A 14,176-nucleotide genomic window follows, 5' to 3' on the forward strand; every position below is an offset into this window, starting at 1 on the left:
ACTGTAATCATGTCTAGCTAATTTATTCGTACTAGAATGTGAGGACCGGTCATTTGAAGATACCCTGTCTATTTTTTCTTTAGGATTATAATTTTGGGCTGTTTTGGTTTCAACACAATTTTACCTAAATTAATCAAATCCGCTACTACGAACGTAGGATAGTGACAACGTCAGATAAGATCAAAAGTCGTCTGACACTAAAGATTTAAATTGGTTATTTTTGGTTAGTAAATACCCCGAAAGCACTTTATTAATTTCTTATGAGGTTTAACATTTCTAGAGGAGGGTTTTAAAACTATTTGTGAACGTGCACGTCTATATGGTTAGGACCCGGTCACCTGAGCGGAAGCTAGGGACCCTTTTTATTTAAACTTACCAATAAAAATCACTTTTCAACTAAGTAAAGAATCTAATTCCTTAAAATAAGATTTACTACTTTGACGCAATTAGCATCAGTCATATGTGACAATGGACGATATAAATTAAAGAGTAAAATCCAGTACTGAATATGCGAAAGTGACAGTTCTTGTTTAATTGAATTCGCTTCAAGGTAGAAAATATTTCCTCGCACAGTAATCCCATTAGAAACAATCAAGAGTATCATTAATTTACGTGAACCACATTCTAGTATTACTTGCTCAAATTTATTTAAGTTTATTATTTTCCTGTCCCACTCTTAATTCATTCGCCTTAGATAAATACTGTAACAATTAGAAATGATATATTTGACTATTGGTCTCTGTGAGATCGATATCTTTTAAAACTTCGCGATAGACTGTACATTTGCAGTTAGTTATTCCGATAGACTCAAAATCTCGCGAATAAGTTTTTGGCACCGTTGTCAAGGACCAATTACGTCAAAATTTCGTAACTTGCTATTACATCATCTAAATTAAGGCACCATATCTCTATCACTATGTGTCATAAAATTTTTTCTTATGATTACCACTCTCAGTATTTTGAAGTCCCGCATGAGTCTCATAAATCCAATCTTAAGATTATATGGGATAATTACATTGAAACACTAACTCTATCCAACATAGAGTATGCCATGCGACGAGTTATGGCAACACACACCATGCAGAATAAGGAATTTATAAACCGAATTTTTAACACTAAAGAAAACCTTAAGAAACTAGACACACTGGTCGACTCCCTCATCATAGGAAGTAAAGCACTGGAGACTAAAATCTGCCTACTTGCACAAACACCTTTAAGGCCATTCCCTTGAGGAACACATAATTAGAGTAGCAACCAGTAGTGGAAAACTGATCGAAAATCCTAAGGAGAGCAATAATAAGGTTAAAGAAATTTTAGATGAGAAAAGAATAGAGACCCTAAATATTTTCGGCAACAATCTGCCTCTATCCAAAGTCCTGCACAAAAATAGAAAGCCAAGGGACCATAAAATGAACGAAAATAGAGAATTATTAGCTTTTAGGACAAGGAAAGAAAAATTTGAACTCAAAAGGCTAATACCTATAATCTTACTTGAACCACCTTGCAGAATGGGAAAAAGAAAAGGTGAAGGATATGAGAGATGGCTCGTTAAGTGTCTGTGGAAACCAAATACTATTGAAAGTTCAATTGAGGAATTATCCTCTAAAGAACCCCCATGAGCATCCGCATTTCTCAGCTTTGTTGAGGTACCGACATTGAATAAAGAGTTATGTGGGAGGCAACCCACAATTTCATTTTCTTTATTATGAATATTTTCTTTCTTTATATATAATAGTGATTTATTTTCTTCCTACTAACGAGACAAATTGTTGGTTGATTTGACCCTAGGTATCAACACTCTTTGTTCCTACTAACCATACTTTCAGGATGCAGAGCTTGGATGATATGCACGTCCACTTCAGAGATGAAGCCTAGCAGAAATGCTATTTGGCATTATCTGAAAGACCATAGCTACCCACCAAATACCCTGATTCTCACTGCCTAGAGACCCTAGGGATCGATCCTAACATCAGATACATGTGTTTCCAGTTGGATTGGGATGAATACTCATAAGGCAAAAATGTTACATACTAGAACCTTACTTTGGAGTTCCTGAGTTCACTGACCCACGAGCCTTATGGTGGTCATGGATTTAACAGAGGGAATATTACATTCAGATTATTTGGACGTGAATACATCTTTAACCATAAGGATTTTTCAAAACTTCTAGGATTCCAGTATGGCCCAACCGCTATAACAGAGGTATTTTATGATAAGGATACGCATGATAAGCTGGATACTTTCTAGGGAGCTATCACCATAAAAGGTAATCCCGACCCATCCACCCAACTCTCCACTTACATCCACAACCCTTCATTTAGGTAGTTCCAGATGATTTTAGCCCAAACCTTCTTTGGTAGGAGTGAGGGTAGTGAACCTATTAGCACAGAAGAACTATTGTTTCTCTGTCGTGTTGCCGAGTCAGAACTAGTTGAATATGGAACTTTCCTTATAGCCAACCTTGATGGTATATTCTAGGTCTACAGAAGGCCCGATCCATGTAGGAGGAACCGTAACGCATATAGCATATGTCTTGAACCTCCAAAACCAACTCCCACCTAGTCCCGTATTGTGGATTCACTCTCCTCGATATGGACTATTGCTTAGATCATGACACGGTAAGGAGAGCGTACTTCAGGATTAACGACTACAAACTACTCATTAACAATGAAGTGGTCCACTATTTTACCTTGCCCAACCCAAAAAGAACCATTATTTATAATAAGGAAAACTATAAATATAATCTAAAAGGACAAGGAGAGACACCGATCAGACCCACCACCCCTCCCACTCCAGAATACCATCCATCACCACCCTCAGATAGACCTACTTCATTTTCTTCTACAAGACCAACACAGAGGCGCAACACTGACTATGAGCTCAATGTCATGCGCTAGAAGATCGTCTCCATTCGCGAAGAAATTCGCGACCTCACTTTACAGATGGAAGTGGATAACACCACTCACACAACGGAGACAAATTTCCTATGGAGTGAACTCTATAATCTTCAATGCCAGGTTACTACAACTCAAACATCCAGACCATCCTAGATCCCGGGATATCTACTGCAGCCCCGTGAATAGCATTCGCTGAAAAGTCATTCATGATGGAAGAAGATTTTTTTTACCGTTATCATCACTATTAATGTTACTCATACTTATTATATTTTTTTAATTGTTCTTTTTACTTCAAATTATTTTATTTCCATATTGCATCATGTAACATATTTTTAATCTCATCACATGTCATATTAATTTTTATGTGTCAACTTCAAGGTTAATATGCGCTAATATACTATGCGATCAATCGTCTCGAACAAAACAACAAGATTCCTCAAAAAGGACCCCAAAAATACACCAAAAACTCTCCAAGGCCCAAAAGTTCCCAACTTAAGGCCCATCTGCCGCCTGGCGAAAGATGGTGTTCGCCATCTAGTACATGGCATTCGCTGTGGGTCTTGGAATGTGAAATTCGAGACAGAAGCGAAAACCTCCATTTCCCCCCACTTTTCACATTCTTTCTTATTCCCAATACCACTATCTTCTACCCTAAACTCCATTTACAAGCCCACTCATTCACATAAATCCCAATAACTCAAATACCCATTCAATTTCCATACACCCACTCAAATTTCCATCCTTAAAAACTCATATTCTTACAAAATCCTCAAAACCCCCCATTCCTCATTTTCACCAAATTTCTTCACAACAATGGAAGCAATATGAGGAATTATCTTTCGTGGGAGAAGGGACGGTAACAGACAGATGCAAACATATCAAGAATTGATGACCCGGGAGATTTTCTCTACCAAGTATATCGAAAATAACTGCTTATATAATTTAGGCATTTACAATTATGTCTACTATCTGGTAGAGAATTTAAACCTGCAGCATCTGTTTAACTATAGAGACAACACATATGAGGCACCATTAGACACTGCCTGGGCCGTTGAGGCATTCCGGTTGTGGAGAGATCTAACAGGTCTCACAACTGATTCCTTTGACGAAAATCTGGCATCCGACATCCATAACCCGACCATATGTGTTTTCCGACAACTGTTGGAGGATACTATATTTGGCCGGAAGAATTCTAACAAATAATATGCCAAAGAATTTCTCTACCTGTAGGCAGCTCTGACCTAGCGACAACTGAATTCGGTCCCTTTCATGATAGCCCACACGTGTGCTGTTATGAAAAAGAAGGGGATCATTTCTTTTGGAGGATTGATTACCTCCATCGCCCGTGCTCTAGTGCTTCATACTGAGTTAGCTACGCTAGAACCCTTACCGCCTCGTACTTTGGACATCACTATTTTGAGGCATATAAGGCTCTACAAGGTAAGGAAGGAAGGGGGATACCATCTCATGGTCATAAATCATGAGATTAGAAGTATTATTTTGCCTTGGCCCACCCGTAAAGATGTACGCCAAATAGCCAACTAGACTTTTGTTTTGTAAGCCCCACCTTATACCGGCCTGATACCGATGGACATTTCTCATAATGCCAATGTTGAGGATGATGGGACAGATGATGAGTATGAGCGGAGACACATGTCTCCCGTTCATGATGCCCCTCAACCACCTACACACACTGCACCTGGTTATGCTAACCCTTTTACAAGTCCCTCTTCCGGTTTTACTTACACCGAGGACATGTACTGGGATCAGATGGCATACGAGGAAGAGCGTGGCAGCTTGTTTTATGCCATGTATGAACAACAACAAGATATGATGGAGTTTATGTGGGAATCACAACGCTAGACACACATCACCCTTAGATCAGTGGCGTATGCCCAAGTCACCATGGCTGCACAACAAATGTGTTTGCAAGTTGCACATGCACGCGACTTTGCTCTTGTGCATGCAAACCAGACGTCCATTATAGGGAACCTCCAGAGTCTACAGGAGTCCAACGCCTCACTCTCATCTAGAGTCCAGTAGCTCCAGATATCCCAAGGTTCAGGTCACCGGAGCCGAAGTCATCTTCCCCGACATCCTGACCGCCCAAAAGAGGGTAATGGGGCCCATCAATAGTATATCCTAAAGGTTTTTCCGTTCCTTTCTCTTACCTTTATCGAAACATTGCGGACAGTGTTCGATTTAAGCGTGGGAGAGGAATTTTATTGTTTTCATTTTGCTATTTTCGTTTTTTTATTTACTCTCATTTTCTATTTGTTGTTTTTCAGTTTAGGTTGTCTGTTGTGTCAATTCATGTGTTGTCGAGTCTTTATGCGTGGTTTTTATGCTATTTATTAATTCTCCTATTTCATGAGCCATAATAAAAACAAAAAAAAATGAAAAATAAAACAGGTGTTTAATTTGAAATTTTTAGGATATTAGACAAGTTACAGATAAGTTATAGAGACTTGGGAAAACCCCTAAAAGATCAGTATCGTCTCAACACCGTAAGACTCATAATTATAAAGATCGATTTGGATACTAGTTATGCCATGACTTTGAAATATCTCCCATAAATAAGTCTCTGAGTAGTTTATCCTAGTAGTCAGCACCATTTGAATTACCATCGAGTAAACGGATTGATACAAATAGGTGAGTGATCCCATTTTAAATAAAAAAGAAAAGAAAAGCAAAATAAAAAATCTAGAATAGTAAAAAAAAAAGGGAATTCTCCTTCTAAGTTAGGTAACTCTCACCCGGTCACTTAGCCTAATGGTTGTGAAACCACTAAGAATATTGTATATTCACAGGAATTTTTAGCATAATATGGATCAGGGTCACTAACAGGTTCAGTTGTCGTGCGTAAACAGATAACGAGCTTAATGTGATTACGCCTACATGAAAAAGGGACGAAAAATGGGATGAGTAAGTTAGGCGTAGGCATAATGACTTGATGCGAATTGGTTTGTATATGAAAGAGTCATATAACCCCAAGTACGAAATGTATTCTTACGATGTTCTTAGTTTCTAAGTTAGTACCTGTAGCGGTGTATTCGTCGCTATATGATCTATCGATTAAACCATAAGCAAGAGATACAATGAAATTTCGAGTCGCCACCGCACTTTTATTTATCCAAAGGACTGGCTAAAAAGCGAACAAAAGCCTAAGAAGTTTTACACGTAGAAAACTAATAAAAAGATCAGAGAGTCTGGGTAAGGGGTAAATTACGCAATGGGAAGGTGTTAGGCACCCATCACGTCCTAGGTACTCCTAGGGAGCCCTTTTCACACCTGTTGTAAAAGATTGTTATTTGTTATGACATAAACATTGTGCAAACATGATTGCGATGATGAGAAAAGAATGTACAATTTTTATTGGGTTTGAACGGATGAACCCGTTGCCTACGTACCTTCCATCAAAGGTAAGGATCAAAACGCCGTAGTTCGGCTAAAAGATTTCCAAAAGTTAGTTGGGTTCAATTTTAAACACAAACCCTAAGGTCTTACGTTATCCACAGGAGAAAACTCAACCTTATGTAATCAACAAGTCCACCATGTGAGAACAGCTTCAACTTGCCAGGGAGGGGTTAACCCTATAATAGGCAAGGAAGACTTACAATTCAATCACTAAAGACAGAAGGTGAGATTAACATCAACCACTAAGATAAATCAAACCTCTAGCTCATGTATGAAAAGATTAACAATGGACAAAGCCAAAACAAGTGAATGAGTGAAGTTAATTGATTGTGATTATGAAAATGGAGTCAAAGTATGATTAAGATTAATTCAAAGAAGTATTATGAAATGAAGTTTGAAAAAGTCAAGGACTTGGGGTCCAGGTTTTTAGTTTGAAAACATGAAGATGTTTGCACAATAACTATGTCAAGTTGGAAATCAAAGAGTGAAAAGGTTTAGGACATAATGGGGATGAATGGATGGAGATGGATTGTAAAACTTCTTAGAAGGTTCACTTCTTGAAATCATATGGGAGATGATTCAAGTGTGTCCTTTGGAATAGCAATGGATAATAACAAACAAACCAGAAAGAAAAGAAAAGCGGATATCGGATGCCAATCACTGGGCTTATACCAATCTCCTAAAATAACACTGGATATCAGATGCCACTCAATGGTCTTACACTAATCTCCTCAAACAAAGAAATAAAAGGTGGATACCGGATACCAATAGATGGATTTACACCAGTCTCCTAAAACAGAACAGGATATCAGAAGCCACTCAATGGTCTTACACTAATCTCCTCAAAAGAAAACAAAGATGAGAAATGGAAGTCAACTGCCAATCTATCTGGACTTAGGTTAACTCTACATATGCTCATAGGAAAACCAATGCCACATTACAGGGACTTACAATGGATCCTCACATACAAGAACAAAAGCAACAATATGATCATAGGAAAGCAAATGCCAACTTACAGGGACTTATAATTGCATCCTCACATACAAATCAAACAGATCCAATTATGATCACAGGAAAGCAGATGCCAACTTACAGGGACTTATAACTGCAACCTCACATACAATCAAACAAACCAAATTGTGATCACAGGACAACAGATGCCAACTTACAGGGACTTATAACTGTATCCTCACAACAAACCAACCAAGCAACAGAAGATATGAGTGACCAATGAGGTCTTACACTCTATCCTTCCATATCATAGGAACAAATGCCAAAGAAATGGACTTACAATTGTCCTCAATGGGCAAACAACAATGATAGCATCTCAAAGACAAATGAGATGATTGTGCATTAATGAGCAATTAATGATGATGATAAATGCATGAAGCATACAATCAGACATGTGCATATGAAGCAATCAATCAATCAATGAATATCAAACAGCACACTCTATAGCCAAACAAGGAGGCTCACACAGAGGGTTAGGCATTGAAGCCAACTGGAATAGGGTCAAAGAGTTGCTCTTAACCTTGCCATTGAGGGGCTAAGGTGAAGCAGATGAAAGGATATGAGGGGTGTGCCTCATTGCTCTTATCCCTAATCAGGGAGAGCATATCAGAAAGTGTGGGAGTTCAGAAAGTAGGAACTCTCTCCACATATTATTGACTCGATTGATCTTGGGTTTTGATCTCAATGCTACAACCATGTAATGGGAGCAAGGAGAAGACTCACTGAATAGTAGGGGATAGGTTGCTTATCCCTTTGATCTACCAATTGCCTTACTTGAAGGACTTTTCCTGCTTGGGACAAAATTAAACACACACAAGCATTGCCTCTTAAGGAGGACTTCAGACAGTTGCCTGGCCAAGTAACAGGCCAGGTCTTCTAGACTACATGAAGAAAAAGGAATTATACCTCAAAAGCAAATTGCTAAATAGCAAAGCAAAGCAAGTTCAAAGAACTTAAGCAACTAATGGTACCTGAAATAGTCAAACAAATCAGTACACAGTTCAACAGTTTAAACCAAAGGAAAGGAGGCAACAGTCAACACAGAGAAACAAGTGTGCAAAGCACAAGACTCAAATCAAATGAGTCACACCACCTACAAAACAAAGGTTAGCTCATGATAAACAGATAAACTCAATCACATTGGCAATGGTTTCTTTGAAGCACTGATGCTTAACCTGAAACAATGAACTCAACATAAGTCTAAAAGGACCACTAGGACAAGCCTAGGGTCAAAAATAAATGAGAAAGTCAAAACAGCAAATGAAAGTCAACCAAAATCAAGTTTAAACATTCAAGAAGCAAACCCAATTGGTTTCAAGTTTATATCATGCATCAACATCATTTTATAGACCAAAGAAGTCAAAACATGGCAAGAGGGAGCACACAAAAGGTCAACAGCAAGACCAAGCTCAAACCCAAACATAATCAATTCCAAAAATTATGAAATAATTCATATTCAATCACAATCCATAACATAGCATGCATATGAAATTTCAGCTCAATTGGATCATGGGAAGATGGTCAATTAAAATCAGGAAGTCAACACATTTTCAAGTATGCACCAAGAAGTCAACAAAACATGTGTCATCTTAAAAAAATCATAACAAAATGAAAACAGATGAGAAATGAATGGGATCAACACCAATGCAAAGCTCAAGATGTCTAGTATGCACATGTAAAATTTCATGATCATCCAATAAGATATGAGAATTTCACAAAGGATTTGGCAAGATGTGTCACACAAAGTCAACATTTGACTAGGCAGAGAAGAAAAATCTCAAACAAATAGGAAATGGCATAATTAATTCCAGGAAAATTCACACATAAACTAGACATATGAGAGAAGGCTCATGCAAAATTTCACATTATTTGAAGGTCAGAAGGCATGTCAACAAAAATCATGAAATTGCATATCAATGGTGTGACACAAATTGTCACACCCTACTTCCAAAATTCATAAGTCAACAACCAGAGATGATAAATGCACAAACTTTACATCAAAACAAAGGTGAATGAGTGTAGAATAACCACCAAAAATTTCAGGGTCATTGGATGCATCATCATTATTTCACAAGGGTTTTGGCAAAAGGTATCACATAGGCATACATGTTAAGAACCCTAAAGCCAATTAAAATCCAGCCAACCAAAAAATAATTAAAAATCATGACAAAATAGTAGACATTCTCATGAACTTGATGGAAAACATTTCGTGATTTTTGGAGTTAAATTGAGTGAGAAATGAATTTGGAAAGATGATGAACAAATTGTAGCAAACATGAACAAAGAACATGGCATGGAGAGTCAACCAAGGTTGACCAGTGGCAAATCAGTAATTAAGCGTATCACTTATCAAAACGCACAGTTTTAGCCAAAGAAACCAAATAATTTGATTGGTTGTTATGGAAAGGAACAGTAGCCGAACCACATGCACACGCGAAACAGGGTTTTCTGGGAAATTTTTTAGGGTTTAACGTACAGTGTTAGGGTTCTTGAAAACTACAGTAAGCTTCACCATCAACATTCAAACGGAAAAATCAACACACCCAGAAATTGGAAACAAGCACACTATTCTCATCAGCAAACCAAGCACAAGCATGATATGACATTCAATTTCTACAAATCAAACTATTAAAAGAGCATCGAGTCAAAACAAGTATGAACACGAAACTTACAAAGCAGATTTCTCACTCAATGCATAACCATTTCACACGAAACAAGTTGCAGTGGATTCAGCAGTTAAAGACCTATCTAAAGCATGGCACAATTTGGTAAATAGAGAAGGTCGAGCACTTACTTGAATTTGAAGCAAATGGAGAATCAGGTGTTCTTTGAAGGATGCAAGCTCAAACAGAAGTTCACCAAGCTTTGGAATGATGGATACTTGAAGGAAATGAGCTCAGCAAGGCTTGAAAACTTCCAAAACTCGATTCACCATTGTTGGTCCTTTGAAAAACAGAGCTCAATAATGGACTTCCAGCTGGGATTTTATGGTTGCAAAGGGCTCACAAAGATGGCTAGAGCATGGAACAGTGAAAGAGTCCTCGAGTTCTTTGAAGCCTTGGCCAGAAATTCCAAATCGTGCCAATTCCAAAATGAGAGAATGAAAGTGTTTTCTGTGCTTGGAGGCTGTGGCTTGCTCTCTAGGGTTGGAAATGAACAGAAAATAAACTTATATATCACTGTTTTAACTTGGTTAATGATGTCTTAAACAAGGTTAACTTAAATGAAGCTATTTGCAAATTACTAATTTTTTGACATATGGAAGTGGAGGTGCAAGTCCTGCACGAAATGGGCCTTGAAACATGTCTCAAATATCAATTAAAACAAGTTCCCAATAGCCAAATATGCTGAAAATGTTTAATTCCAAAAGTCAACCTTTGGTCATACTTGAAATGAATAAAGTCAAGCTTAAAAATGCCATTTTGATTGGCAAGGTTTTAGCACATGATGAATGCATTTTTGGAAAGAGGGGATTAAATGGAGTTTGTAGGAAAAAACCCCACCAAATTTGGCCAAAGGAATCATGAGATATGGCCATTTGAAGTTCAAAAATTTGTGAAAATGAAATGATCATATCTTGCAAACCATTCATGGGATTTGAGAGTTCTTGGACTTTTTGAAAATGGGAGAACAAGATCTTCAACTTTCATGTTGGGAAAAAAATCATTTGAAGCTTGTATCATGATGTAAGTTTAAGATCAAGAAGTTTCCATTTTTGGCAGTTGAAATTACAGGTCCAGTTTCTATTTTTGGAAATTTTCTGATTGGCTTCAAATTCTTCAATGATGTTAATTGCCATGATATATGAGGCCTATTGGGACATGAATAAACTCTCTCAAACCATTTCCATCCATCAAAACCATAAAATCAACCACAGTTGACCAACTTTGACTTTCTAGGGTTTCTGACTGTCTGTGCATGAACTGATGGCTTTTGAACATCCAACCCTTGACTTAAACACTTCAAATGGACCCTCTAGTCATGTGAACTTGTTGGACAAACCCTAGGGCCTTGGCTCCTTGAGAAACACCCTTGCTTGCTTGGTTGACTGATCTCCTGATCAGTTTGACCTAATTCTTGACTTGCTTGCTCTTGAGGCAACTGGGGACAATGCAATGCTATGCAATGGATCATGATATGCTATGACCTAATATGAGATGGTATGTATAATGATAGGTGCAAATTTGAGGTGCTACAGCTGCCCCTATTCAATCAGCTGGGAACCCGAACGGATGATAGCGGTGGCTGTCAGACTTTCAGGGTAAACAGGGATTGAATACAAAAGAACCGTAGAAATTTGCACCGACTGGATGTAATACAAGAAGAACCACGTCATTTACCGATGACAACTGTATGACAACTTCAAAACAGCAAAACCATTTACGGATGGTTGAAGAACTGGAACCTTGATATTTACCGATATCAACTTCAGCACGACCATTTACCGATGGCGGCTGGGGAAAACAAATTTCTGAAAAACCAAAACCATTTACCGATGGTTAAAACTTGACATTTACCGATATCAACTTCAGCACGACCATTTACCGATGGCTGCTGGGGAAAACAAATGATATTGAAAAGGAAGCAAAACCATTTACCGATGGCGGCTTCAAAGAGAACTTGACATTTACCGATGTCAACTTAGCAAAACCATTTACCGATGGCTGCTGCAACTGGGAACTCGATATTTACCGATATCGAAGAAAACTGGGCCATTTACTGATGGCATCTCCGCTTGGGGAGGAACAAAAATCTTTGTTGTGATACCAGACAAGACGTTTACCGACGACTTCTGGGGATTTTGATTTTATTAGCAAGAGAACAAAGAATGACCAGACATTTACTGATGACTGGGATGAGACACGATGTTTACCGACATCGAAAGATGATGTTTACCGACATCAAAAAGAATGACCAGACATTTACCGATGACTGGGATGGGAAATTTATTGGGAAGAGACAAACAAATATTTGCAACTGAAAACCGGATAGGACATTTACAGATGACTTTACTGGGGATTTCTAGCTGGGGATTTATCAGACATTTACCGATGACTGAAAGAAAGACTCGATGTTTACCGACACCGAAATAATGGCGTTTACCGACACCAAAAAAATGACCAGACATTTACCGATGACTGGGTGGAACTCGATGTTTACCGACACCGAAACAATGGCGTTTACCGACACCAAAAATGACCAGACATTTACCGATGACTGGGTGGAACTCGATGTTTACCGACACCGAAACAATGGCGTTTACCGACACCAAAAATGACCAGACATTTACCGATGACTGGGTGGAACTCGATGTTTACCGACACCGAAACAATGGCGTTTACCGACACCAAAAAATGAAAGACACACGCGGGTGTTGACATGACACTTACTGGTATCACAAGAACGACATCTTAGATATGTCAAGGCAAGGCTGATCACTTGCTGGGGGTCTCACTGGGGGAGAAACAAACTTCTGTTATCATCGGGTGAGGAAATAAACCTCTGTCACCATCGGGTGAGGAAATAAACCTCTGTGGGGATAATCAATTCTGACTGCTGTCGAAGCAACTGTAACAGACTGGGTGCTGATGTCGAACAAAAATGATCCGCCTCTGTCGGGGGATACGGTCTGATGTGGTTTCGAACACATGAATGCATATGTTTGAATTTTTCTATGGCGTAATGCTCCATATGGGATGGAAATGCTACGCAGTTTGAGGATGCAATGATTACTATATGCAATGCAATATGATAAGAACTCTGCGGGAGAAATACATAGGACGACTGTGTTGAGGAATCTTCAATACAAATCCGCTGGGGGAGTAGGACAAGGCAACTGCTGGGGAACCAACCATACGAATCCACTAGGGGAAGACAAGGCAACTCGCTGGGGAGTAATAAAGCAACTCTGCTAGGGGAAAACAAAGGGTAAACTGCTGGGGATAACCCAATCAATCCACAAAAATTCCGCTTGGGGAAATAAATGCTCCGCTGGGGGGATAATCCAGGCAACTCTCTGGGGGGTAAGGCTCATACAAACCTCAGATAAAATAGGCCCTGCTTTTTTGGGGAATAACTGCTACTCCGCCGGGGACGACCCACAATGTTTACAAGTAGAAACGACTCAGCTAGGGATGTAGGTATCCGTCTGCCATGGACACCCGTCCAATCCACTGGTAGGATAAACCTTGCTGGAGAGATAACTGCTTCGCTGGGGATGGCTCAAACAAACCATAGCTAGGAGAATGATTCCGTCTGGGGAAAGCACTGCTGGGGAATGCTCACAGGTGACGACCTTACCGGGGAAAATATTCACAGGTGACGACCTGCAAATCGGAACAAACAGATGCCCCAGGGGGGTATATATGGACAAGATACGCTCAAGTGTCCTCATCATTCAAAATGATTTTCAAATGTTTTGATCTTTCTGCACGTCATTGTTTAGCCTTCATGCTTGTTATATGCAATGTTTATCAAAAATTCGGACGTTTTTGCAAACAAAACAGTAAAAGTAAAAAAAACAAGAGAGCAATTTATCTGAATAACGACTTTTATTGATTGAAAATGGGCCTGAAAAGGCAAATACATTGGGAAGCAATTCCTAGAAAGAGGTAATTGCGCACAAAAGGAAAATAAACTATCCTAATGGCAATGTGAACACAGCATCCACTGTTTCCCAACTCTGTTATAACTCATAGATCATCAGTTTCCCCCCAATTCCTTGCTTTCTGAGAAGAGTGACTGGACCGATCACCTCTTTTGAGATGGCAGCTGACGAAGCATGATGAAGTACAGATGACTCAGACTGTAGTCTTCGCTTTAATCCCTCTTTTAGCTGGATCGCCCTTTCG

Source organism: Lathyrus oleraceus, chromosome 1 (genome assembly GCF_024323335.1).
Source record: "Lathyrus oleraceus cultivar Zhongwan6 chromosome 1, CAAS_Psat_ZW6_1.0, whole genome shotgun sequence".
Lineage (NCBI taxonomy): Eukaryota > Viridiplantae > Streptophyta > Magnoliopsida > Fabales > Fabaceae > Lathyrus > Lathyrus oleraceus.